Source organism: Pimephales promelas, chromosome 2 (genome assembly GCF_988280905.1).
Source record: "Pimephales promelas chromosome 2, fPimPro1.hap1.1, whole genome shotgun sequence".
In the NCBI taxonomy this organism is placed as follows: domain Eukaryota; kingdom Metazoa; phylum Chordata; class Actinopteri; order Cypriniformes; family Leuciscidae; genus Pimephales; species Pimephales promelas.
The window spans coordinates 39,767,780-39,788,706 of NC_142770.1; the positions used below are offsets into that span (position 1 = coordinate 39,767,780).

General features: G+C 43.4%; 2 long non-coding RNA genes across 2 annotated transcripts in view; one reads left to right on the plus strand and one right to left on the minus strand.

Annotated features, from left to right (window-relative positions):
• Positions 1-20,927, plus strand: part of LOC148997375 (uncharacterized) — a 497,974-nt gene that overhangs the window by 197,281 nt on the left and 279,766 nt on the right. The window lies entirely within an intron of this gene.
• LOC148997383 (uncharacterized) lies at positions 6,502-10,446 on the minus strand. Its single transcript, XR_016147169.1, has 4 exons — positions 10,104-10,446; positions 9,745-9,787; positions 8,333-8,472; positions 6,502-6,740 (listed from the first exon to the last, which is right to left on the minus strand). It is a non-coding gene; the product is annotated as an uncharacterized LOC148997383 (long non-coding RNA).

Below are 20,927 nucleotides of genomic sequence, written 5' to 3' on the forward strand. Positions count from 1 at the left end.
TGCCTAAAATATAGAGTAGAGCATGCTGAGTGACGCGATCAAGTACGCTCTGTTCCATTTGAAGAAGAACCGGACTTGCGTCCTCGCATCCTCGGGAGGTCGTTCTCCGGAGTCGAACTTGCAAGTCTGAACTACCAAGGACGCAAGTCCGAAGTCTGCGTACTTGGTATTGAGAAACGGCTAGGGTTATTTATTTTCTATAATCTTAGCACATATTTAAATTAATTTAGCTTGTTTAGTTTTTGTGACTGCTGATCTTCTGCCCTGCTGATCTCCAGTCTGCTCTGCTACCCTCCTGATCTAAGGACTGCGTTGGAAAAGCAAACATACAGTCATTTGTTTGATAACCATCTGTTTAGCTTTATATTACATAGGGTTGTTTATTGTCTATGATCTTATCACATATTTAAATTAATTTAACTTGATTAGTTTTTGTGACTGCTGATATTCTGTCTCCAGTCTGCCCTGCTACCCTCCTGATCTGAGGACTGCGTTGGAAAAGCACACACATACACGCACAGTCATTTCTTCGATAACCATCTGTTAACCTTTACATTTCATAGGGTTGTTTATTTTCTATAATCTTATCACATATTTAAATAAATTTAGCTTGTTTAGTTTTTGTGACTGCTTTGCATCCGCCTGTATTAATAAAGTCCGGTGTTCTGACATTCCATCCTACCCGTCAGATTGTCCTACCAAGGCTTACTGCGCATGCGCACATCAATAATACGTCATTTTTGTCACGCTGAACAACACGCCCATAATATTTTACTACTTGTGCGAGATCTTCATCTGAGGTAAGTTTTTCACTATTTTTGTCAATTATTACTATACAAAGATATATAGCAGTAATGAGAACTGTTTACTCTCACATTCATACAAAGCAAATTAATATTAGCATTTTTTTCATGAAAACATTAACGTAAAATCATTCTACTCGTTTATTTCATACTGGTAGGACAATCTGATGAGGCATTTTGCAACGTAAAATCATCCTATCGTTTATTTCATAGGACAATCTGAAGAGGTAACGTTACTTTGCACTGTAAAATCACCGTAACATGGCCTAATAAGAAAATTCGGCAAAGTTACACAGAAATATTTTATGTAACTTAGTCACAGACGCGAAGCAGAAACGCTCAGTAGGATTTTACGAGGTAGGAAGAACCGATAGATATGGCTATAATTTTGCGCTACGGTAGGAAAATCTGACAAGGTAGGACAGATCGACAGAACACCGGTTTCTGTTCAGTAAGTTGAGTGTAACATCTATACTGTATTGTTGAGTTCACAATCTTTTGGGTATCATTTTTTAAACCGGTCTAATATTGTTTGGTGACATCAGTGGTTAGCCGTTTACAACTTTCTCATTTTTTGAGTGACATTTAACCTAAGTTACAGTTTTAGAAGTAATATCTTTTGCAGACTTTTTTTTTTAGGTCAAATTTCCTATATTGGTCAAATACTTTACATAAATTGTCTAAACTAATATTAGTTTCTGTTTTATAATTTACTATACAACATATTCCTTGTTAGGTTAAGTATAATAGGTTCCTTTTCATAGATAAATTAAATATTGTATTTTATATTAACCGTTTATTGTTTGACTTAGTTTAAAACTGATGCACTGTAATACAAACAAAGAATAATCTGTTATTTGTTGAGTAAGTGTTTTTATTTGGTGTTTTGCACATTACTACCGTTTCACTGGCTGAATCTTCAGAAACGGTAAGAAAGGGAGAAATTTACTTGTACAGTTCTCATATTGAAGGAGCATTTGACAACTGCAACTTTTCGATAAAATATATTAATTTTGAGTTCCATTTAATAATTATTCAATAATCTTTATATTTAAATTTATTATTCAGTGTTAAAACATGCCAAGAAAAGGTAAGAGAAGTGAATCTCAGAAACAGCGCAGGAAGCTTCGTGTGGCTCCAGTAGCTTTGTGTCAAATAGCGTCGATGCGAACCCGAATGTTCTGTCTGTTACCGCATCACACTGTCAAAGCAATCCCAGGCACAAGATTTACTCCAGAGGCCGTCAGTGTACTTGCAATGCCTTAATGTTCCTAGCTTTCCATACTGAACGTAATGAGCTACTCGGTTTTGATTTAGACCGCATTTTACAGAAAGGTGATGCAGTTTACACTAGTGTCAAACGAACACTGCGGAGCAAAGGACAATTTGTGCTTGATCATTTAAACTTTGATGAGCTGCCAAACACAGTTAAGACCAATTCAGCCTGCTACAACATCCTGAAACATCCCGAGAGAGTTGGTCTTCTAAAAGATACACCTGAGCTAGGCGGGTATGAAAACCTCGAGAATACTCTGCAGTGTCTCAGAGCTGATGTGAGTGACGCATTGCTGCTGTGTGGATGCACGTGTATCGCCGTATTCAGAGATCGCTCAGGGAGGTTTGGTTATTTTGATCCTCACTCCAGAACAGCATATGGAATACCCGATGAAAATGAAAGCACCGGTACAGCCGTGATGTTGACCTTCTTCTGTTTAGAAGACCTCATCGAGAGACTCATGCTATTGTTTCAATGGTGTTTCGATTTGACTGACCAGCAACAATTTAATCTGCTGCCTGTATCGTTCATTAACCAGATAACTGAAAGCAGTGTACGTACTGAAGTCTCCCTGAACTGCTGTGAGCTTGAACATGATGTACAACCATCCACCTCTTTTGAGAACAAAGCTCTGTGCAAGTCTGCTCATGTCTCACAAGAGTGTGTCCAAGATCCAGCTCAACAACCATTTGAGACTAATGGAGCAACATCTAATGATCAAGACCACTTGATTTATCAAGATACAATGGACATTCTAACTACCGTCACTCACAATCAAGACAGTAATACAAATGTGTCATTCAGTGAACTTTCTCATGGCATGCTTTCACAGGATCAATTGCCATTGTCTGCTCAAAATAATAAATATTCACAATCAACAACCAAGCAGACAGAAAAACGTCTCGGTTACGTATGTAACCCTCGTTCCCTGAGTAGGGAACGGAGACGTTACGTCAGAAGTGACGGAGATCGGGGGATTTCGCATAGAAAGCCAATCCTCTTCGAGTATTAAAAGACGAGCCAATGGCATGCAATGCCTTGGGGCTGTGGAAATTTGCATAGCGTACTCCGCCCTACTCCGTGAGTATAAAAGGAGGAAGTGAACGCAACCGCAGTATGTCTTCGCTGAGGAGCCAAGACTGAACTCGGCATCTACCCAGCGATACAGCAGAAGTGGCAGGGAGACGTAACGTCTCCGTTCCCTACTCAGGGAACGAGGGTTACATACGTAACCGAGACGTTCCCTTTCGTAGTCACTTCGAGTTACGTCAGTTACATGTTACCAGATGCCTACCAGAGGGAGGACTTAAGAATACTCATATGGTAAAGGAACACATGGAACACTGGAGTACCAGCTGTTGGTGGCTAACAATTTAAACTCCAGGGTTGGCAGATGGCTTGCCAAGGGAAGACACATGCTCAGAGAGTCTTACAGTGGATAATACACATGAGACGGTTACCAAGGGGGAACCGTACGCATGGAGGCACCTAGCCAGCATCCAAAGCCACAGCAGTGGAGCCCGCATCATCGGTGCTGGAGGACTCAAGCCTTCAATGGAAGAACTGAGGAAAATCGCACTTATCCAGTCCGGGGAGTGGAGTGGCGAGCAAGCGAAGACACCTGAGCGGGTCCAGTACCGGCCGGAACGAGTACGTGAGAGGACACTGGCTCAATTCGCAGATTATAGAATCTAGCGAAGGTGTTGGGTGTCGCCCAGCCTGCAGCTCTGCAGATGTCTGTTAGCGATGCGCCGTGCGCTAAAGCCCAAGAGGAGGCCACACTCCGAGTGGAATGGGCCGTCACACCAAGGGGGCACTGACGGCCTTGCTGCTGGTAAGACAAAGCAATGGCATCCACTATCCAGTGGGACAGCCGTTGCTTTGAGAGAGCCCTTCCCTTCTGGCTCCCTCCATAACAGACAAAGAGCTGGTCTGAGGTCCTGAAACACTGCGTTCTGTCGACATAGGTGCGGAGAGCACGTACCGGACAGAGCAGTGCCAAGGCTGGGTCTGCCTCCTCCAGGGGCAGCGCTTGCAGGTTCACCACCTGGTCCCGGAAGGGAGTGGTGGGAACCTTGGGCACATATCCAGGCCAGGGTCTCAGGATCACGTGAGAATAAGCCGGCCCGAACTCCAGGCACGCTTCGTCAACGGAGAATGCGTGCAGGTCCCCCACCCTCTTGATGGAGGCCAATGCAACCAGGAGTGCTGTCTTCATGGACAGAAACTTTAACTCTACTGATTGCAAAGGCTCAAAGGGATGCCTCTGCAGAGCACTTAAAACTACTGAGAGGTCCCAAGAGGGTACGAGGGGAGGACGAGGCGGATGTAGCCTCCTCGCTCCCCTCAGGAACCTGATGACCAGGTCGTGCTTCCCTACGGACTTACCCTCCACTGCTTCATGAGAAGCGGCAATGGCCGCAACGTAAACCTTAAGGGTGGAGGGCGACAGCCTGCGCTCCAACCCTTCTTGCAGGAAGGAAAGCACGACACTGATCGAACATCTCTGGGGGTCTTCTCCACGGGAAGAGCACCAATTGACGAAGAGGTTCCACTTCAACGCATAAAGGTGTCTCGTGGACGACGCTCTTGCGGAAGTGATGGTTGCCGCCACCGCAGGTGGGAGCGAACTCAAACCTGCCTCGTCCCGTCCAGGAGCCACACGTGCAGCCTCCAGAGATCGGGACGAGGGTGCCACAGAGTGCCCCGTCTCTGAGAGAGAAGGTCCTGTCTCAGAGGAATAGGCCAAGGAGGTGCTGTCGCGAGGAGCATGAGATCGGAGAACCACGTCTTGGTGGGCCAATAGGGGGCTACCAACAAGACCTGCTCCTCGTCCTCCTTGATCTTGCACAACACCCGTGCAAGGAGGCTCACTGGGGGAAACGCATACTTGCGTGGGCCCCGTGGCCAGCTGTGCGCCAGCGCATCCGAACCGAGAGTGCCGCGGGTCAGAGAATAAAACTGGGCGCAGTGGGCTGAGTCCCGAGAGGCGAACAGATCTATCTGTGCCTCCCCGAATTGTTCCCAGATCAGCTGGACCGACTGGGGATGGAGTCGCCATTCGCCGGAGATGGGACGGACCCGTGACAGCTTGTCGGCTGCCCAGTTCCGGTCTCCAGGAATGTAAACTGCACGAAGGGACCTCAGGTGCTTCTGACTCCATATCAAGAGGTGGCGGGCGAGCTGCGACAACCGGCGCGGGCGTAGACCCCCCTGGTGGTTGATGTACGCTACAGCCGTAGTGTTGTCTGAGCGGACAAGTACATGCTGGTCCCTGAGCAACGCCCGGAAGCGGTGCAGGGCGAGCCGTACTGCCAGCAGCTCGAGGCAATTGATGTGCATGAGGCGCTGGGCTCCTGTCCAGGAACCGGCGGCTGCATGCCCATTGCACATGGCACCCCAACCCGTGGTAGACGCATCCGTGGAGACGACGAAATGCCTGGAAACTCGCTGAATAGGGACCCCTGTCCGTAAAAGCTGAGGTTCGACCACGGGAAGAAGGTTCGTCGGCATGCCGGAGTCACTGGAACTCGGAGCGAGCCGCGATGCCATGCCCACCTCGGGACTCGATCGCAAAGCCACAGCTGAAGCGGTCTCATATGAAGCAAACCGAGCGGCGTTGCCGCGGCCGCGGATCCCAGACAGCAAAAATCATGCGGGCCAGATCTGGCCCAGAACCTTCATAAGTTCTGGGCCAGATCTGTAAAACGGACCCGGGCCGGTGTCCTTTAGCACAACGGGCCAATGCCGGTGTGGATCCGGTTTTCACATCTGGGCCGGCACTGGGCCGGCACTGGCCCAGCTCCAGAACAGATGAGAATTATTTTAGTTATTTGGCCCAAAGGTGGGCCAGATCTGGACCAGTTCCATACTGGATCCGGGCCAGATCTGGACAGGCACTGGGCCAGCTCCATTTATTAGTTCTGGCCCGGAATCACACCACCTCTGGCATCTGTCATAACCTTGATCTATACCACAAAACAAACCATATACAAAAATACAGATTTTTTTTCAGTTAAAGGGGTAGTTTAGTTTGTTTTAGATGTTGTGCATGATTCAGCTTGTACTATGGGTCCTAGTAATAGATATCAGTGAAGGTATACCATTTCTGTCTGAGAAGTGTAACAAATAATGACTTGTATATTTTCAAAGTACACTAAAGCTGATGATTCACAGAGCAACTTTTAGAGCAATTGTACTGGGCAATGTTGTCGTCAATTGTAATGAGTAAATATTACTACCGTAATCCCCTTCCCCCACCATCTTACGATTTCTTGTTTTACTTGCGTTTTCTTTTTCCTAGCATTTTAAACCCGATTACTTTTCTTTCTTGGAGCACAAAGCATGGATAGTCAAAGCTGTTACACAGACTGTTTCTATTTGTCCTGCATAGAATTTCAACAAAGAAAGTGATAGAACAGATGAGTGACACATTTAAAATTTTATTTAAAATACACATTTTAAAATTTTATTTTAAAATGTCTAAAATAAAAAAGACAGGACAGAAACTTAAAACAAAGTAGATAATTGCCAAACTAAAAATCAGTCTAATAAACACATTTCTACAGATAATTTCTGTCTTGAACAACTGTTGGAACAACCGTCACATAACGTCCAACAAACCATCATGGAAGAGTGTGGGATGGCTGATGCGTTCATTCCTGCAAAGTATAAAAAGAGTGTAAGAACTCAATTGATAATGGCAATCACAAATTACATGAAAATCCACTGAGATTGGTAATATTAAAGGGGACTAGGCTGGAAGATTTGACCTAAAATCAAAATCCAGATTAAGAGAACATTTTACCACAATTACAACTAATGAATGATTATCTTGTACCGCAAACATGCTTAACTGTTGTAGTTGGGGTGTTTTTTGTAGTTAAAGGAGAACTCCGGCGCAAAATGAACCTTTGGTCTAATTACACATTGTTACCTAGTCAACCGTTATCTGAGATTTGTTTTCATGATTGCCGAATGTAAATAGTTTTATCTCTAAAAACAGTTTAGCCTATAGTGCTAGTATAATGCTAGTATATAGGGCATAGAGTAATGACAAGTAAAAATCGCTTGTTATTACCACTAACAAGGCTCAAAATAGCCCCACACTAACACGACAGCATAACAAAGGTGCCTACATTCAAACCGAAGCATTGAGAACTTTGTCAGTGTCCATACAGTTTAATAAGAAGATATTTTATACACACAGTCAACTTCGTGAATACAGGAAGAAGCCATCTTTGAAAATTAGTCTCTACCAGTCGATCTAAGAACGCCGATCCATGTCCACCGGTGAGATGTGAATAAGGTGATAATGTGAGCGCGAACAGTTGGCTACGTGAACATATTGAAGAGAAGAAAACGGTTCGTGTTTGTGTTTCTTCCGAAAACAACGGACCATATAAGATTCTGCACAGTTCAGCGCACTTGGATCGGCGTTCTTAGATCGACTGGTAGAGACTAATTTTCAAAGATGGCTTCTTCCTGTATTCGCGAAGTTGACTGTGTGTATAAAATATCTTCTTATTAAACTCTATGGACACTGAAAAAGTTCTCAATGCTTCGGTTTGAATGTAGGGACCTTTGTTATGCTGTCGTGTTAGTGTGGGGCTATTTTGAGCCTTGTTAGTGGTAATAACAAGCAATTTTTACTTGTCATTACTCTATGCCCTATATACTAGCATTATACTAGCACTATAGGCTAAACTGTTTTCAGAGATAAAACTATTTACATTCGGCAATCATGAAAACAAATCTCAGATAACAGTTGACTAGGTAGCAATGTGTAATTAGACCAAAGGTTCATTTTGCGCCGGAGTTCTCCTTTAAATCTGTATCTGTATTGCATTTTCAAACTTCAAACAAAAATCATTAAAATTAACAAGTTAATAGATGTTTTCTCTGGAAGTATGTTGGTTTGAGGTGAAAAAAGTTAGTCTGGAGCCCTGGTGGTCACACACCCGTGTAACAGCGTGAGAAGATGGCCTCCATTGTAGTCAGCGCTCAGTTGGTTTAGTTTGTCATTTGCTAAGTGATCGTAATAAATAAACACATAGGCTTACACAATCCCTTTCGTCCTATAGATGCATCCTACAGAATATTTCTATCGTTCCCAGGACAGCCCTGAAAAAATATGTCACTGTTCCTACATGCGTACTACGTAGCTGCAATGCTATTAACAACAATTTGCAAAGTTAAACACAAAACAAATGTTTCTACAAAAGACTAGCACAATGATTTATCTACAATTTACCATGGTTAATGCATCTCTGGCCATGGCACGTTCTTTGCGGCCACCTCCGCGGTCAGAGGCCGGGTTGAACCAGCGGATGGCGTGCTGGTTAATCTCGTTGTCCGATGCGCTGCTAGCAACTTGGTTCTTCCGTACAGCCTCTGTTAAGAGAGAAAGTCAATTGGTTGATGGGTACAAATTCTGAAAATTACCTCTAAGTCAAGCCAATAACCCACTGTTTTGAGAAAAGCTTTAGATGTTGCCCATGTTTACTATTGTTGGTGTGGCAGAATACCTAATTTTGTGTAGACTTTCATTTAGTAACTCAAAACAAATGAATAACTAATCACAACTAGATTGTATTGGATCATCCTTAAATCAACCTTTTCAAGAGGAAGTGATTATGTGAGTAACCAGTTCTGTCATGACTGCAATCTATTTCAGCACTGCTATCAAAGTATTTTTTGGCTTTAAAGTTGCATCCCTTATTATGCATTATTAGTAGTGTAAAACTAGTAAAATAAAAATTCTTACTAGTAACAGTTGGAATAAATACTAGTATCTAATAAATATGTACTAGTATCTAATGAATAAGTACTAATATCTAATGAACAAGTACTAGTATCTATTTAATAGGTACTAGTATCTAAAAAATAAGTAATAGTACCTAATGAATAACTACTAGTATCTAATGTATATGTACTAGTCACAATTGGAATACATACTAGTCAGAACTGAATAGTTGATATCTGAATGACAGATCCCCATGGAAGTCAATGGCAACAAAAGTCACAATATTTAGTCACAAAAGAATAGTCAGTCACTATCGCAATAAGTACTAGTACCTAATGAATAAGTACTAGTATCTAATAAAAAAGAACTAGTATCTAAGTACTAGTATCTTTAAAAAGGTTCTAGTACCTAAAGAATCAACACTAGTATCTAAAGAATGAACACTAGTATCTAAAGAATTACACTAGTAGCATATTGAATAAGTACTAGTACTTAATGAAATAGATACTAATATCTAAAAAATAAGTACTAGTAGCATGAAAATGGAGACTAGTAGGTTAAAATGATTAAATGTTAAGTGGCTTGCCATAACCCAAATAAATATCCAAATGAATCAGGCACTGCTCAACCATAATACCACGGCGGGATTTCATACAAAGTCAACGAAAAGAAACGGAGAGATGCGTTTTCCCGCCCATAGACCTTATATTTGTCATATTTTGACAGTGAACTTAGTAAACAATTAATTTACACCTATGAATTAACGTTAACTTATAATTAATGTCAGATGAAAATTCTAATTTCTTCTAGCTTTGATTTTTAATACTTTACCTATCATAACTTCATAATGTTGTGCTTTATCATAGCAGGATAAGGATTTAAAAAAAAAAAGTCGGAAAAAAATACTTTAGTTAACTTACCCTATTAATCCGGGGCTCTCGCAGCCAGGGGTGAAGAAAATATCTAAAAAGGAAGACAGGTGCTGTTAATTAACGTTAGTGCTGTTCAAAACTACGTATACAACATCATTGTAAGTTAACTAACGTTAAACAGCATTAATGTTTAAGCTAGCTACACACAAAGTTGTTTATTAATGCTAGCTTAGCTATCAGTTCATTCAGCTAACCCAGCTAAAAAGAGTACGTTACGTTAGCCAATCTTCTTCAATAGCCATCGTAAGAAGTTAAAACCCGGTCAAAACTTTCCGAAATGTTGATAACAAACATTACACCGCTATTAAAAATAAGCACACTAAACTGTTTGATATCGTTCAACTTACCGTTATAAACTCTTTCCACGGAGCTTGCAGCCCGAAGATCCAAATGACCAACAGTTCACGCGCTCGTTCCAACGGCCCCGGGCCAGAACAACAACGATTCCGCCGACTGACTTCTGATCTGGAATGAACCGGTTAAAAAAAAAAAAAGGAAACAATTCGCGCGCTCGTTCCGACGAGTCCGGGCCAGAACTATTATGATTCCGCCGACTGATGGATGTTCACGCCTACTCCCGATGTACACAGACTACATGCGGGCCGTATCTGGAATGGGGCAGTAAAACGGGGGTGACTGTTACACGGATCTGCCGGTTTGGAGGCGGATCCGGCCCAGAGTCAGCTGCTATCTGGGATGCCACATGCCCCAGGAGCCTCTGAAATAGTTTCAGTGGAACCGCACTCTTGCCCTCGAACTGTCGAAGACAAGTCAGCAGTGAGTGCGCGCGCTCGCTCGTGAGCTGCGCGGACATGGCGACCGAGTCTATCTCCATGCCGAGAAAAGAGATCCTCTGCACGGGGCAAAGTTTTCTCTTTTCCCAGTTGACCCGAAGGCCCAGACGGGCTAGGTGCCGGAGCACCAGGTCTCTGTGTTCGCAAACCTGAGCTCGAGAGTGTGCTAGTATGAGCCAGTCGTCGAGATAATTCAGGATGCGAACCCCGTGTTCGCGAAGGGGAACAAGGGCTGCCTCAACGATCTTCGTGAAGACGCGAGGGGACAGAGCTAACCCGAATGGGAGAACGGCGTACTGATATGCCTGGCCCTCGAAGGCAAACCGAAGAAACGGTCTGTGTCGAGGTAAAATGGACACATGGAAGTACGCGTCCTTCAGGTCGATCGCTGCAAACCAATCCTGATACCGAACACATTCGAAAATGCGTTTGGCCGTGAGCATTTTGAACGGAAGTCGATGGAGAGAACGGTTCAAAATGCGCAGGTCCAGGATCGGTCGTAACCCACCGGTCTTTTTGGGGACGATGAAGTAGGGGCTGTAAAACCCGGACCTCACCTCGGCTGGAGGGACCGTCTCGATTGCACCCTTCGCCAGCAGGGTCGCAATCTCCGCTCTCAAGACTGGGGCATTGCCACCGACCATCGTGGAGCGAACTCCCCTGAAATGGGGAGGAGACCGTGCGAACTGAATCGCGTAGCCGAATCTGATCGTTCTGATGACCCAGCGGGATACCCCGGGAAGCACTAGCCAGGCTTCCAGGAAGTGAGCCAACGGGGTCATGCGAACCACAGACGTCCCCCCGGAGGGGCAGCGTGGTGGGTCGACTGGCACGCGTGCAGGGGTTACCCCGCTCGGATGCGTCGAAGCCCGCTCCCCGACAGAAGGGACCAGGGAAAGCGGAGCGTTCCACGGGGGTCTGTTCTGTCGGGGGTCTGGCGATAGAGGGGGAAGGGATTGGTGTAGCCCGGGGACGACACACGCACCCTTCCGCGCCCTCCGAGACAGAGAGGAGTGAGTGGGCCGACACACTGGGGCATCGAGCGCACCCACTCCAGTCTGTGAGCTCAGTGAGGATGTCAAGTCTTTCTTTAACCAGTTTAGGGTGCTGCCCACCCGTGGGTGAGCAGCGGGGAGCTGAGAACAAAAGATTCTCCCCCGGCCCTCCACCGGGGGAAGGAGGGGGCCTGCTACCGCCTCCTGGGAAAGACTCGAGATCGTCACTGAGCGGCCCGTGTCAGGATCTTCGCTTGGCCTGCCATTTAGCGGGGCGAGCGGCCTGAGGGGGCTGTGACGCCGGCCTGCGGCCTCCTCGACGCCGGGGCCCGGGTGAAGGCTGCTGCTAGGGCCGGGCGTGAGGGAGGGGAGCCGCAGGGGGCGTCCTCGGCGGCGAGCAGGAGGAGGCACCTGTGCCGGCGACTGGGTGGAGGCAGCAGCTGGTCGCCGGGGCAGGATGTGTTTAATGGCCTCCGTCTGCTGTGGTGCAGAACTGTTGGGCAAAGTCCTCCACCGCACCGCCGAAAAGGCCAACCTGGGAGAGCGGAGCGTCGAGCAGACGAGTCCGCTCAGCGCTCCGCGTGTCCGCCAGGTTAAGCCAGAGATGACGCTCCTGAACCACGCTAGTGGCCATCACCTGACCAACGGCGCGAGCGGCCACTTTCGTTGCCCGGAGAGCAAGGTCAGTGGCGGACCGCAATTCTTTAAATGCCGTCGGATCAGTCCCGCCCTCGTGCATGTCTCTGAGCAACTTCGCTTGGAAGACCTGCAAAGTGGTCATAGCATGCAAAGCGGAGGCCGCCTGTCCCGCCGCTCTATAGGAACGCGCCGCCATAGCAGACGAGAACCCACAGGCTTTGGATGGGTGCTTAGGAGGACCACGGGTGGAAGCGCTCTGTGGACACAGCTGCATCGCAACAGAGCGCTCCACCGGGGGCATCCCAGTGTACCCACGGGCGGCCCCGCCGTCGAGGGGGGGAAAGGCGGGGGAGAGATCGCGCTCTCGAGTGGACAAAGGAGCCCCCCAAGAGCGCGATAACTCCGCATGCAGCTCGGGGAAAAAAGGTATTGGAGTTGGCCGTGGCTTTGCAGCGGCAGCCTTGTCCAAAAACCAATTATCCATCCGTGAGAGGTCGGGGCAGGATGGAGGTTTCCATTCTAGCCCGATACTCCCAGCGGCTCGAGACAGCATGGCCGTCAGCTCGGGATCTGACGCGGACAACGCTGGAACTCCCGAAGGAGGCAACGCAGCCGGATCTTCCTCTCCCGAGGAGTCAAGCCCGCCAAGTGATGCAGTGATAGACATCGCATCATCATCTGGAGCGCTGCTAGAAGCAGCCGGTGCCGCCGAAGAGACAACCGACCGACTCGAGCTAGCGCTCGCTGGCTCACGCACTGAGGCGGGAGGTGTGGCCCGAGGAATCGTCGGGGCTTTATCCCACACCGTCACCGTTAGATCGCCGGGTCCCCGGGTCGACGGGCCCCCTTTCGTAAAGGAAGCCGATCGAGTAGGGGGGACCGGGGCTCTCACTCTAGTGAGATCATTGAGCCTCGACCTCAGTGTGGAGATGGTCATGCACCCACAGAAGGAACATGAGTCATCCACGAACGCTGCTGCTGCATGCTGAATGCCCAAGCAAACAAAGCAGCGTTCGTGACCATCAGATGACGACAGAAATCTACCACATCCAGAAGGGCACGGGCGAACCATCTTTAAAAAGACGTGCCACGTGCAGCTCTTTCACTTTATGAGAAAGGAGAAATTCACTCTTTCAGCGCTGAGGCTACCAGGGAGAAGTGCAAAGTCTGGCAGACCACTGCTCAGATCGCAGGCAATGCAGAATCTCGCTGGGTACCGCCGTCACACCAACACTGAAGAGGACGCTCGTTCTCGAAGAGTCTTGAATCAGCTTTTAGGAGTGAAGAGGTTCTCTTGGCTCCGAAGCGAAAACATACTGCGGTCGCGTTCACTTCCTCCTTTTATACTCACGGAGTAGGGCGGAGTACGCTATGCAAATTTCCGCAGCCCCAAGGCATTGCATGCCATTGGCTCGTGTTTAAATACTCGAAGAGGATTGGCTTTCTATGCGAAATCCCCCCAATCTCCGTCACTTCTGACGTAACTCGAAGTGACTACGAAAGGGAACTTTGAGTTACAATATTTTGTAACATTTAATAAATTGTTGGTTGCCATGTGACGCAGTAAAACATCTGGCAATTACCTTTCAAATTTTCTATAAATATATTTTACATTCGCGATCAGGAGCGGTTCTAGGGTGAGTGGATATCTGGGGCTTAACCCAGAGAAATCCATGTATGTGTCACGATACAAGAAATAAACTTTAAATAAAATGTTTGTTTTTTTTAATTTATTAATTGTTTTAATAAATAGCATTTACTTAACAACATGATTTTTGTGAGAATAGATAAAAAGAGGTGACTAAAGAATCTCTATAATAATAACAAAAAAAAAATAAAAATCTTGACCCATTCTTCATGCACATGTAAAAAAGGCCACGAAGTCGATCCAAATGGCGGGGTTTGATTCGTGGTGAAGGTTTAAATCGTGTTCCGTCTTTTCCAAGCAAAGTGAATTTTAATTAAATGCAACACATTTAATCTTATGTATGTATTAACTCGTTTCATCTGACTCCATAAAATGAAAAGGTTTATCAATGATATCTGTGCATCATTTAATACGTTGTAGATGTGTTTGTGTACTTGTAATATTTGAGAGAGAAAAACTCATTTGCAAATCTAAAATCCAATCACTGTGTGCACCAGTGGAGTTTTGCTGGCACCCAATGGGGAAAATCTGTTACTGCACCCAAACAAACTCTTACCGAAAGCTCATTTTTTTGAGATCGGCCTATCCAACTCAAATTTGGAACACAACCTATTCAGATGCATGGCTTTGATTTTCTTGCAGTTTTAGAGTTCAACCTGATTTCTAAAAAAAAATATATATATATATATATATATATATATATATATATATATTTTATAAATCACATTTTTTTAATAAATAATTTTCATAAACTTATACCTATATAACTTTTTTGGGGATTTACTTATTATTTTAATTAGGCTTTAGTTTACTTTAGTTTGTTTTGAAAGAGTTTTGTTTTGACACAGAATTTATGAAATATTTTATAAATTATGTTTTTGCACCTGGCTCTGGCTAAATCTACATCTGTCCACTGCAGAGGCTAATAACCACAACCTGGCGGAGGAACTATAAATTTATAAAAGTATAATATAACCTTATAACATTTAGCTACAGTAGATTTTAGTCTTCACTCACCCACTATGCTTGTAAAACATTTTAGGCCATATATGCTAGTGAAAGAGTTGCAATGCAGAGCCCTGCTCATAGCATACATAGCTGTAGGCCCTATTCACCAATGCTCTTACAAATGTTTAATTCTCCCTAACAGCCAGAGTTATTATTTTATTAGTTTTAATTTTTATTTCAGTTAACTAAAGTGTTATTCACACCCAGTGCTACTTTAGTTGTACTAAAAAAAAGTTATATTAGTTCCGTTTTAGCCTACAATCATCTCGCTAACTGTAGTTACTTTTATTTTGAAAGTGTTTCCGGTTACATTCGCTTCCAAAAAAGGAATGGACCACGTGACTTCCGTTTTTGGTTTATAAACGACAGAAGTTCAAAGACTCTCTTCATTCTTTGTTCAAAAATGAATAACGATAAAATGATCTCCAAAAAAAACGAAAAACGGGCAGTTTTTAATTGGTTTTTCGTTTTTTGATTCTGACACCAAAAACGGTTATTTGTTTTTTTTATTTGAAACAAAAAACAGAAAAACGATATTTTCGTTTTATAATTACAAACGAATTACGGATTATCCAGAGATCCCCTGACCCCCCTTTTATTTATGGTATAATAATTGTACGTACTTTTAAATTTGAATTGAAAACGCCCTCCTGTGGTAAAATGTATTAATTACACCACTGAAACATTTTTTGTACAGCAGTAACTCTAGAGGAAAACTAGCTTGATTAAGAATTATTCTTTTAAAGCCCCGTTGATTCAGACGTTTTAATAACAGAAAAAATATAAGCGCAACAGAATAAAAAATGAAGCGAGAACGTTTTAATGTTATTTTGTGTTGAATGTAACAAAATATGGACTTTAATCCACGATGTAGTATTTGTTGGCAAATGTAAAACCTAAAGATGAAGTGACTTTGCTGTCACCCGGTGTCTTATTTTGGCTTATTTTAGAAATGCTCTAAATTACAGTTTTTCCCCATTCATTTCTATGGGTGCCCATTTTTGACCCAAATACAAGATTAAGAAGGTTTTTTTCCACCCACTTAACATTGTAGAATTGAGTCAAAAAAAAAAAAATTTGTGTTTAGGAGGCAAACTTAGGAAAAGCAGCCAAGTCTTGTATCGCTCAGATTAAGGGAAGTATTTTTAAAAAATAAATCAAAACTATTTTGCCCACATTTGTGCAGAATACGATTTTAGGGTTAAAGGTGCAATGTGTGAAAAAGTTGAGTATCTATTAACAGAAATGCAATATGACATCCATAACTATGTTTTCAGTGGTGTATAAAGAACTTACTTAATTAACCGTAATGTTTTTATTACCTTAGAATGAGACATTAATAGCTCCATAACCTCGGGAATCCCCTTCTATGAAGGTCGCCATGTTGTGACGTCATATTCCTACCGTAGCCGAACGCGAACAAACAGCGCTACAGAACGCGTTTCATCACTACCTTGAAAGAGAAGTATAGCGGAAAGCTGGAAGCTAGCCTTACACTCCGTGAGTAGTGACTTTTCCCTTGTGAGTGGTGTAAAATATGTAGTTGGGATTGTTTCATGTAACTTAGTTCTCCCTCGCTGTGTTATGGGTTTGTTATGTTGGGGATAGATGTGCTGTTATGTTCGTGAGACAGCTGATGATTGTCATTGTCATGTCATTGACCGTAAAACAGTACGTTACAGGAATCACTAACCCGTCGATAGAGACTTTTAGATCACTAAAGTCGATCACGAAGAGTTTTCAAAATCAGAGAAAAAAGCCTATTGTGTGTAGTAAATAGTATCTATGGGATGCGGAGATGACATGATTGTAACACCGCGCACTTCCGACCTTTGGACTCATGCGATGCGGATTGCGGACGCGTCCCAGCTCAGCCACAGTAACAGCTCATATTAGCCAGCTAAACTATTACTACCCTGTTAGAAAAAATATATAGCTGCTCCCTCGCTGTATTATGGGTTTGCTACAGTATGTGTGGAGAAATGTGCTGCTGGTTACGTTTGTGAGACAATCAGCTGATTACTATTATTATATTAAATTATATATTAAAACCCTTGATCCTCACCTGACTATGGCTTTGTAAACAGTATCCATGATGTGATTTATAATGGACTGTGGTACAGAAACAGTGACAATGTTACACACTCTTGGCTTACTCTGGCTATTCTCTGCTGTCTCAGCCGACGAGATGTTTGTCCCGTTTTAGCAACCGTAGCTTCTTCGAAAGGAAGGGGTGAGCAGTGGGCTGAGCCCTTAGTGCAAACCTGGTGCAAACTCACAACCGAACCACTAGATGTCACTAAAAATCACACATTGCTCCTTTAAGACGAACATTTGCACTGCTGTCATTTTACCCATAAACATTTAAAGATTTGAGTCAGCGAAATAGATAAATCGACTCTGCAAGAATTTTGGTGTGTGTTCACGTGAAATGAAAAAAGTTCAAACGAATATTATTCTCTCCACGAGCCAAAGGTAACGTTAAGTTAGAGTATAATTTAATATTGAACCAAACATGAATGACGAGTCACGCAGGTCCTGTGCTACTCCGCAGCGGTAAGACCAGAACCAGTATAAAATAGTCCGAATATAAACGCTTATTATAGGTGTACCACAGTGATTCAGGATAAGACAAAGCACGATTTGGACAACTGATACATGTACCCGCTCATTATATAAACCTTTGAACATTTTGAACACAAAAAGCTAAGCACTAAAACTTTAAAACAAGACAACTTAGCCAGTCGCCCTCCTGTGGTGAATTGTGTGAATTACACTGCTGCAACTTTACAGCTGTGACTGCAGTCAGAGGAAAACTTTGAGTTACAATATTTTGTAACATTTAATAAATTGTTGGTTGCCATGTGACGCAGTAAAACATCTGGCAATTACCTTTCAAATTTTCTATAAATATATTTTGCATCCGCGATCAGGAGCGGTTCTACGGTGAGTGGATATCTGGGGCTTAACCCAGAGAAATCCATGTATGTGTCACGATACAAGAAATAAACTTTAAATAAAATGTTTGTTTTTTTTATTTATTAATTGTTTTAATAAATAACATTTACTTAACAACATGATTTTTGTGAGAATAGATAAAAAGAGGTGACTAAAGAATCTCTATAATAATAACAAAAAAAAAAAAAAATTTGACCCATTCTTCATGCACATGTAAAAAAGGCCACGAAGTCGATCCAAATGGCGGGGTTTGATTCGTGGTGAAGGTTTAAATCGTGTTCCGTCTTTTCCAAGCAAAGTGAATTTTAATTAAATGCAACACATTTAATCTTACGTATATTAACTCGTTTCATCTGACTCCATAAAATGAAAAGGTTTATCAATGATATCTGTGCATCATTTAATACGTTAATGTTTGACGATTCCTTTTAACAAATAAAGTCAACGTCTGTTAGAATAGTCAAGTATAACAATTTATTATGTCAGGTAAATGTATTATTACAGTTCCACAAGATAATCAGAGCAAACCATCAATTGTTTTAGGACAAATAAGGAACTTTACCCAACATATTAACTACATGAGCTGAGCCTTGAAGACACAGCATCATGGGCTGATCTGATACAGAATAGCAGCCCTGAACTCTTGTGCATTTCCCTTAAGTAGAGCCAGACCTTACCTGATCTAATCACCAAACTACAATGGAAGGTTACTGAATCCCCCTTACCATGATTACTGGGGGAAGGAGAATTTGCATTCAGACAATCAAGCCAGAAGGTGTTAACTCAAAGGCACACCCTTCTGTGTGCAAGATATTTCTATATTCTTAAAAACCTTATTGCCTTTTCTTTTATTTCTTTGGGAATGAGACATTATTACCAGTCACCCTGAGACTTTCAAAATGATATCAAACACTCCTTAAAGATGATCACATTCACATTAAAACCATATATTCTTGTGTAAGCTTCCTCTGCAAGAGTGTGTGTGTGTTGTTCAAGCAAGGTCCTTTTGTCTTCAGAAGACACTGTTCAGACTGATTACATCAACCAGTTCCAGTATTACAGATTCCCTCCTTGACCCCAATGGGTCAGGTTCAGACACTTTAGGGGTCACAGACACAGTAAGACGTTTGTTGTAATCCTTGGTGTAATTCAACAATTGTCTCTTTGCAATGTTGGCATCTGTTGACGCTCAGAGGGCTTTGTTCACCTGCACAACACCTGTTCTCATCAGGTGTATGTAGCTTGAGTCCAGCAGGTGGACGAGGCGTTCAGGCTTTCTTCTGGTGATGTGAGAAAAAGTTCATAGAGTCAATCTGGACCTTTTGACTTTTCCAGTTGGCGTGTCGTTCCTTCATGAAGACACTCACGTTTTCCTGGCACCTTCCCCATAACGATAATCTGTCCCTTCTTGACCAATCCTGTCACCTCCAGCGGTGCGGTTGTCTGGACAGACCTCAGTGGGTGAATGGGCTCTCTGTGAGGCGTCTGAAAAGCATCTTAAATGTCCGCTTCGCGAATGAAACACATATGTACTTGAACTCATGAAGAAATGCATAGAAACTCATAATACAACGAAACAAAACCATGTCATGTTCAATGTAAAATATCATGTTCTTTTCAGCAAGTGTGCTCATATTTTTCTCAGAGTATTGAATGGTAAGGATGTCTCATATTAAATATCCAATTCTTAAATATATTTTTTGGTCTGAATTCTAAAAAGGAAATGCAGCAAGAGGTCAGTGTACTCAAAACAATCAAATAGATTCTCTGACAAGAAGTCATGTAATAAAAACAATCGACGTTTAATAAATGAATATGTATATAATAATCAGTGTTTGTTAAGGAATCTTCCAATGCAAGCCACTTATGCAAATCTAGGAAGTGACTTGGAACATTCTTAAATGTATTCAAGAATGGAGATTGTTCAGTCCTTGCAACAGGTGTGAGAGTGTGTGTTTGTGTGAGTGCGTCTGTGTGCGAGTTTGAGCGTTTTTGTGAGAGAAAGAGAGAGAGAGTGTGTGTGTGTGAACAGCGTGTGCTATGTCATGGGATCAGCTTCCCATCCTATATGTGTGAAGCTATCCGGATCTGTGAGTGTGAAGATGCACAATATATCTTTAGTGAAGTGACACTATTGGACTCTATGTCATTTTCATCTTCTTATGATGTGTGTTCAGTCTGGATAGATTTGATCTATTCCGGGTGATGATGCTGTGAGTGTGTAGTGTTGGAGGAGTGTGTTCAGTCAGTGTTCATGTCTAGGAGATGGGTGGAGTTCTACTGTATAACAATTGTGTTGCAAATTTTAGTTCCAGTTCTAAACTGGGAGGCCATCTAATGTAGTGATGTGCTATTGTGAGATGTAAAGGCGTCTTGAATTGTCTTTTCACCCATCTCCCGAATCTCAGGTTACGTTCTAACAATCATGAAGTCCGGTTGTCCCAGCGTCCGTCCTCCGAGGAATTGCAGAAGTAAACTTGACAGAAGCAAATGCAGAGAGAACCAGTTAATTTTGATGTTTTCAACAGTTTCAAATTCAGACATGTGGACACTTTCGTTTGCTTGCTCCATTATCATGTCCATAGCAATTTTAATTCCAGCTGTCTGTCCCATGAAACCGAGTTTCATTGACCAGATCTGAATTATTGCTGTTGTTGCTTCAGTGTGCGACACCTAAACACTGCTCTTGCAGTCAGCCTTCACAGTCTGCCGTCACAGCATTAGAGATCCAAGTTTCCGGGTTTTAAACTTCAAGTTGCTTTCATTACAGCCAGATCTGTGGGCATGAATTATTTCATAGTGCCATTCACACATTTGCTTAGTGATGGTCTCTCGTTACCTCTGATGTTTAGTTCACACCCTCCTTGGATGTGTGTTCAGGAGGCAAACTTAGGAAAAGCAGCCAAGTCTTGTACCGCTCAGATCAAGGGAAGTATTTCTTAAAAATAAATCAAAACTATTTTGCCCACATTTGTCCAGAATACGGTTTTAGGGTTAAGGGGATTCATAAATTTTGGGGCATCTCGCCCGGGGGGCGGGGTTACGTCCTGCGTCACATCTCTCATGCGGGTTCTCGTCGACCAGGGTCAGCGCGGCTGAGCGCGCACCAGCGGGGACCCGTCAAAGATT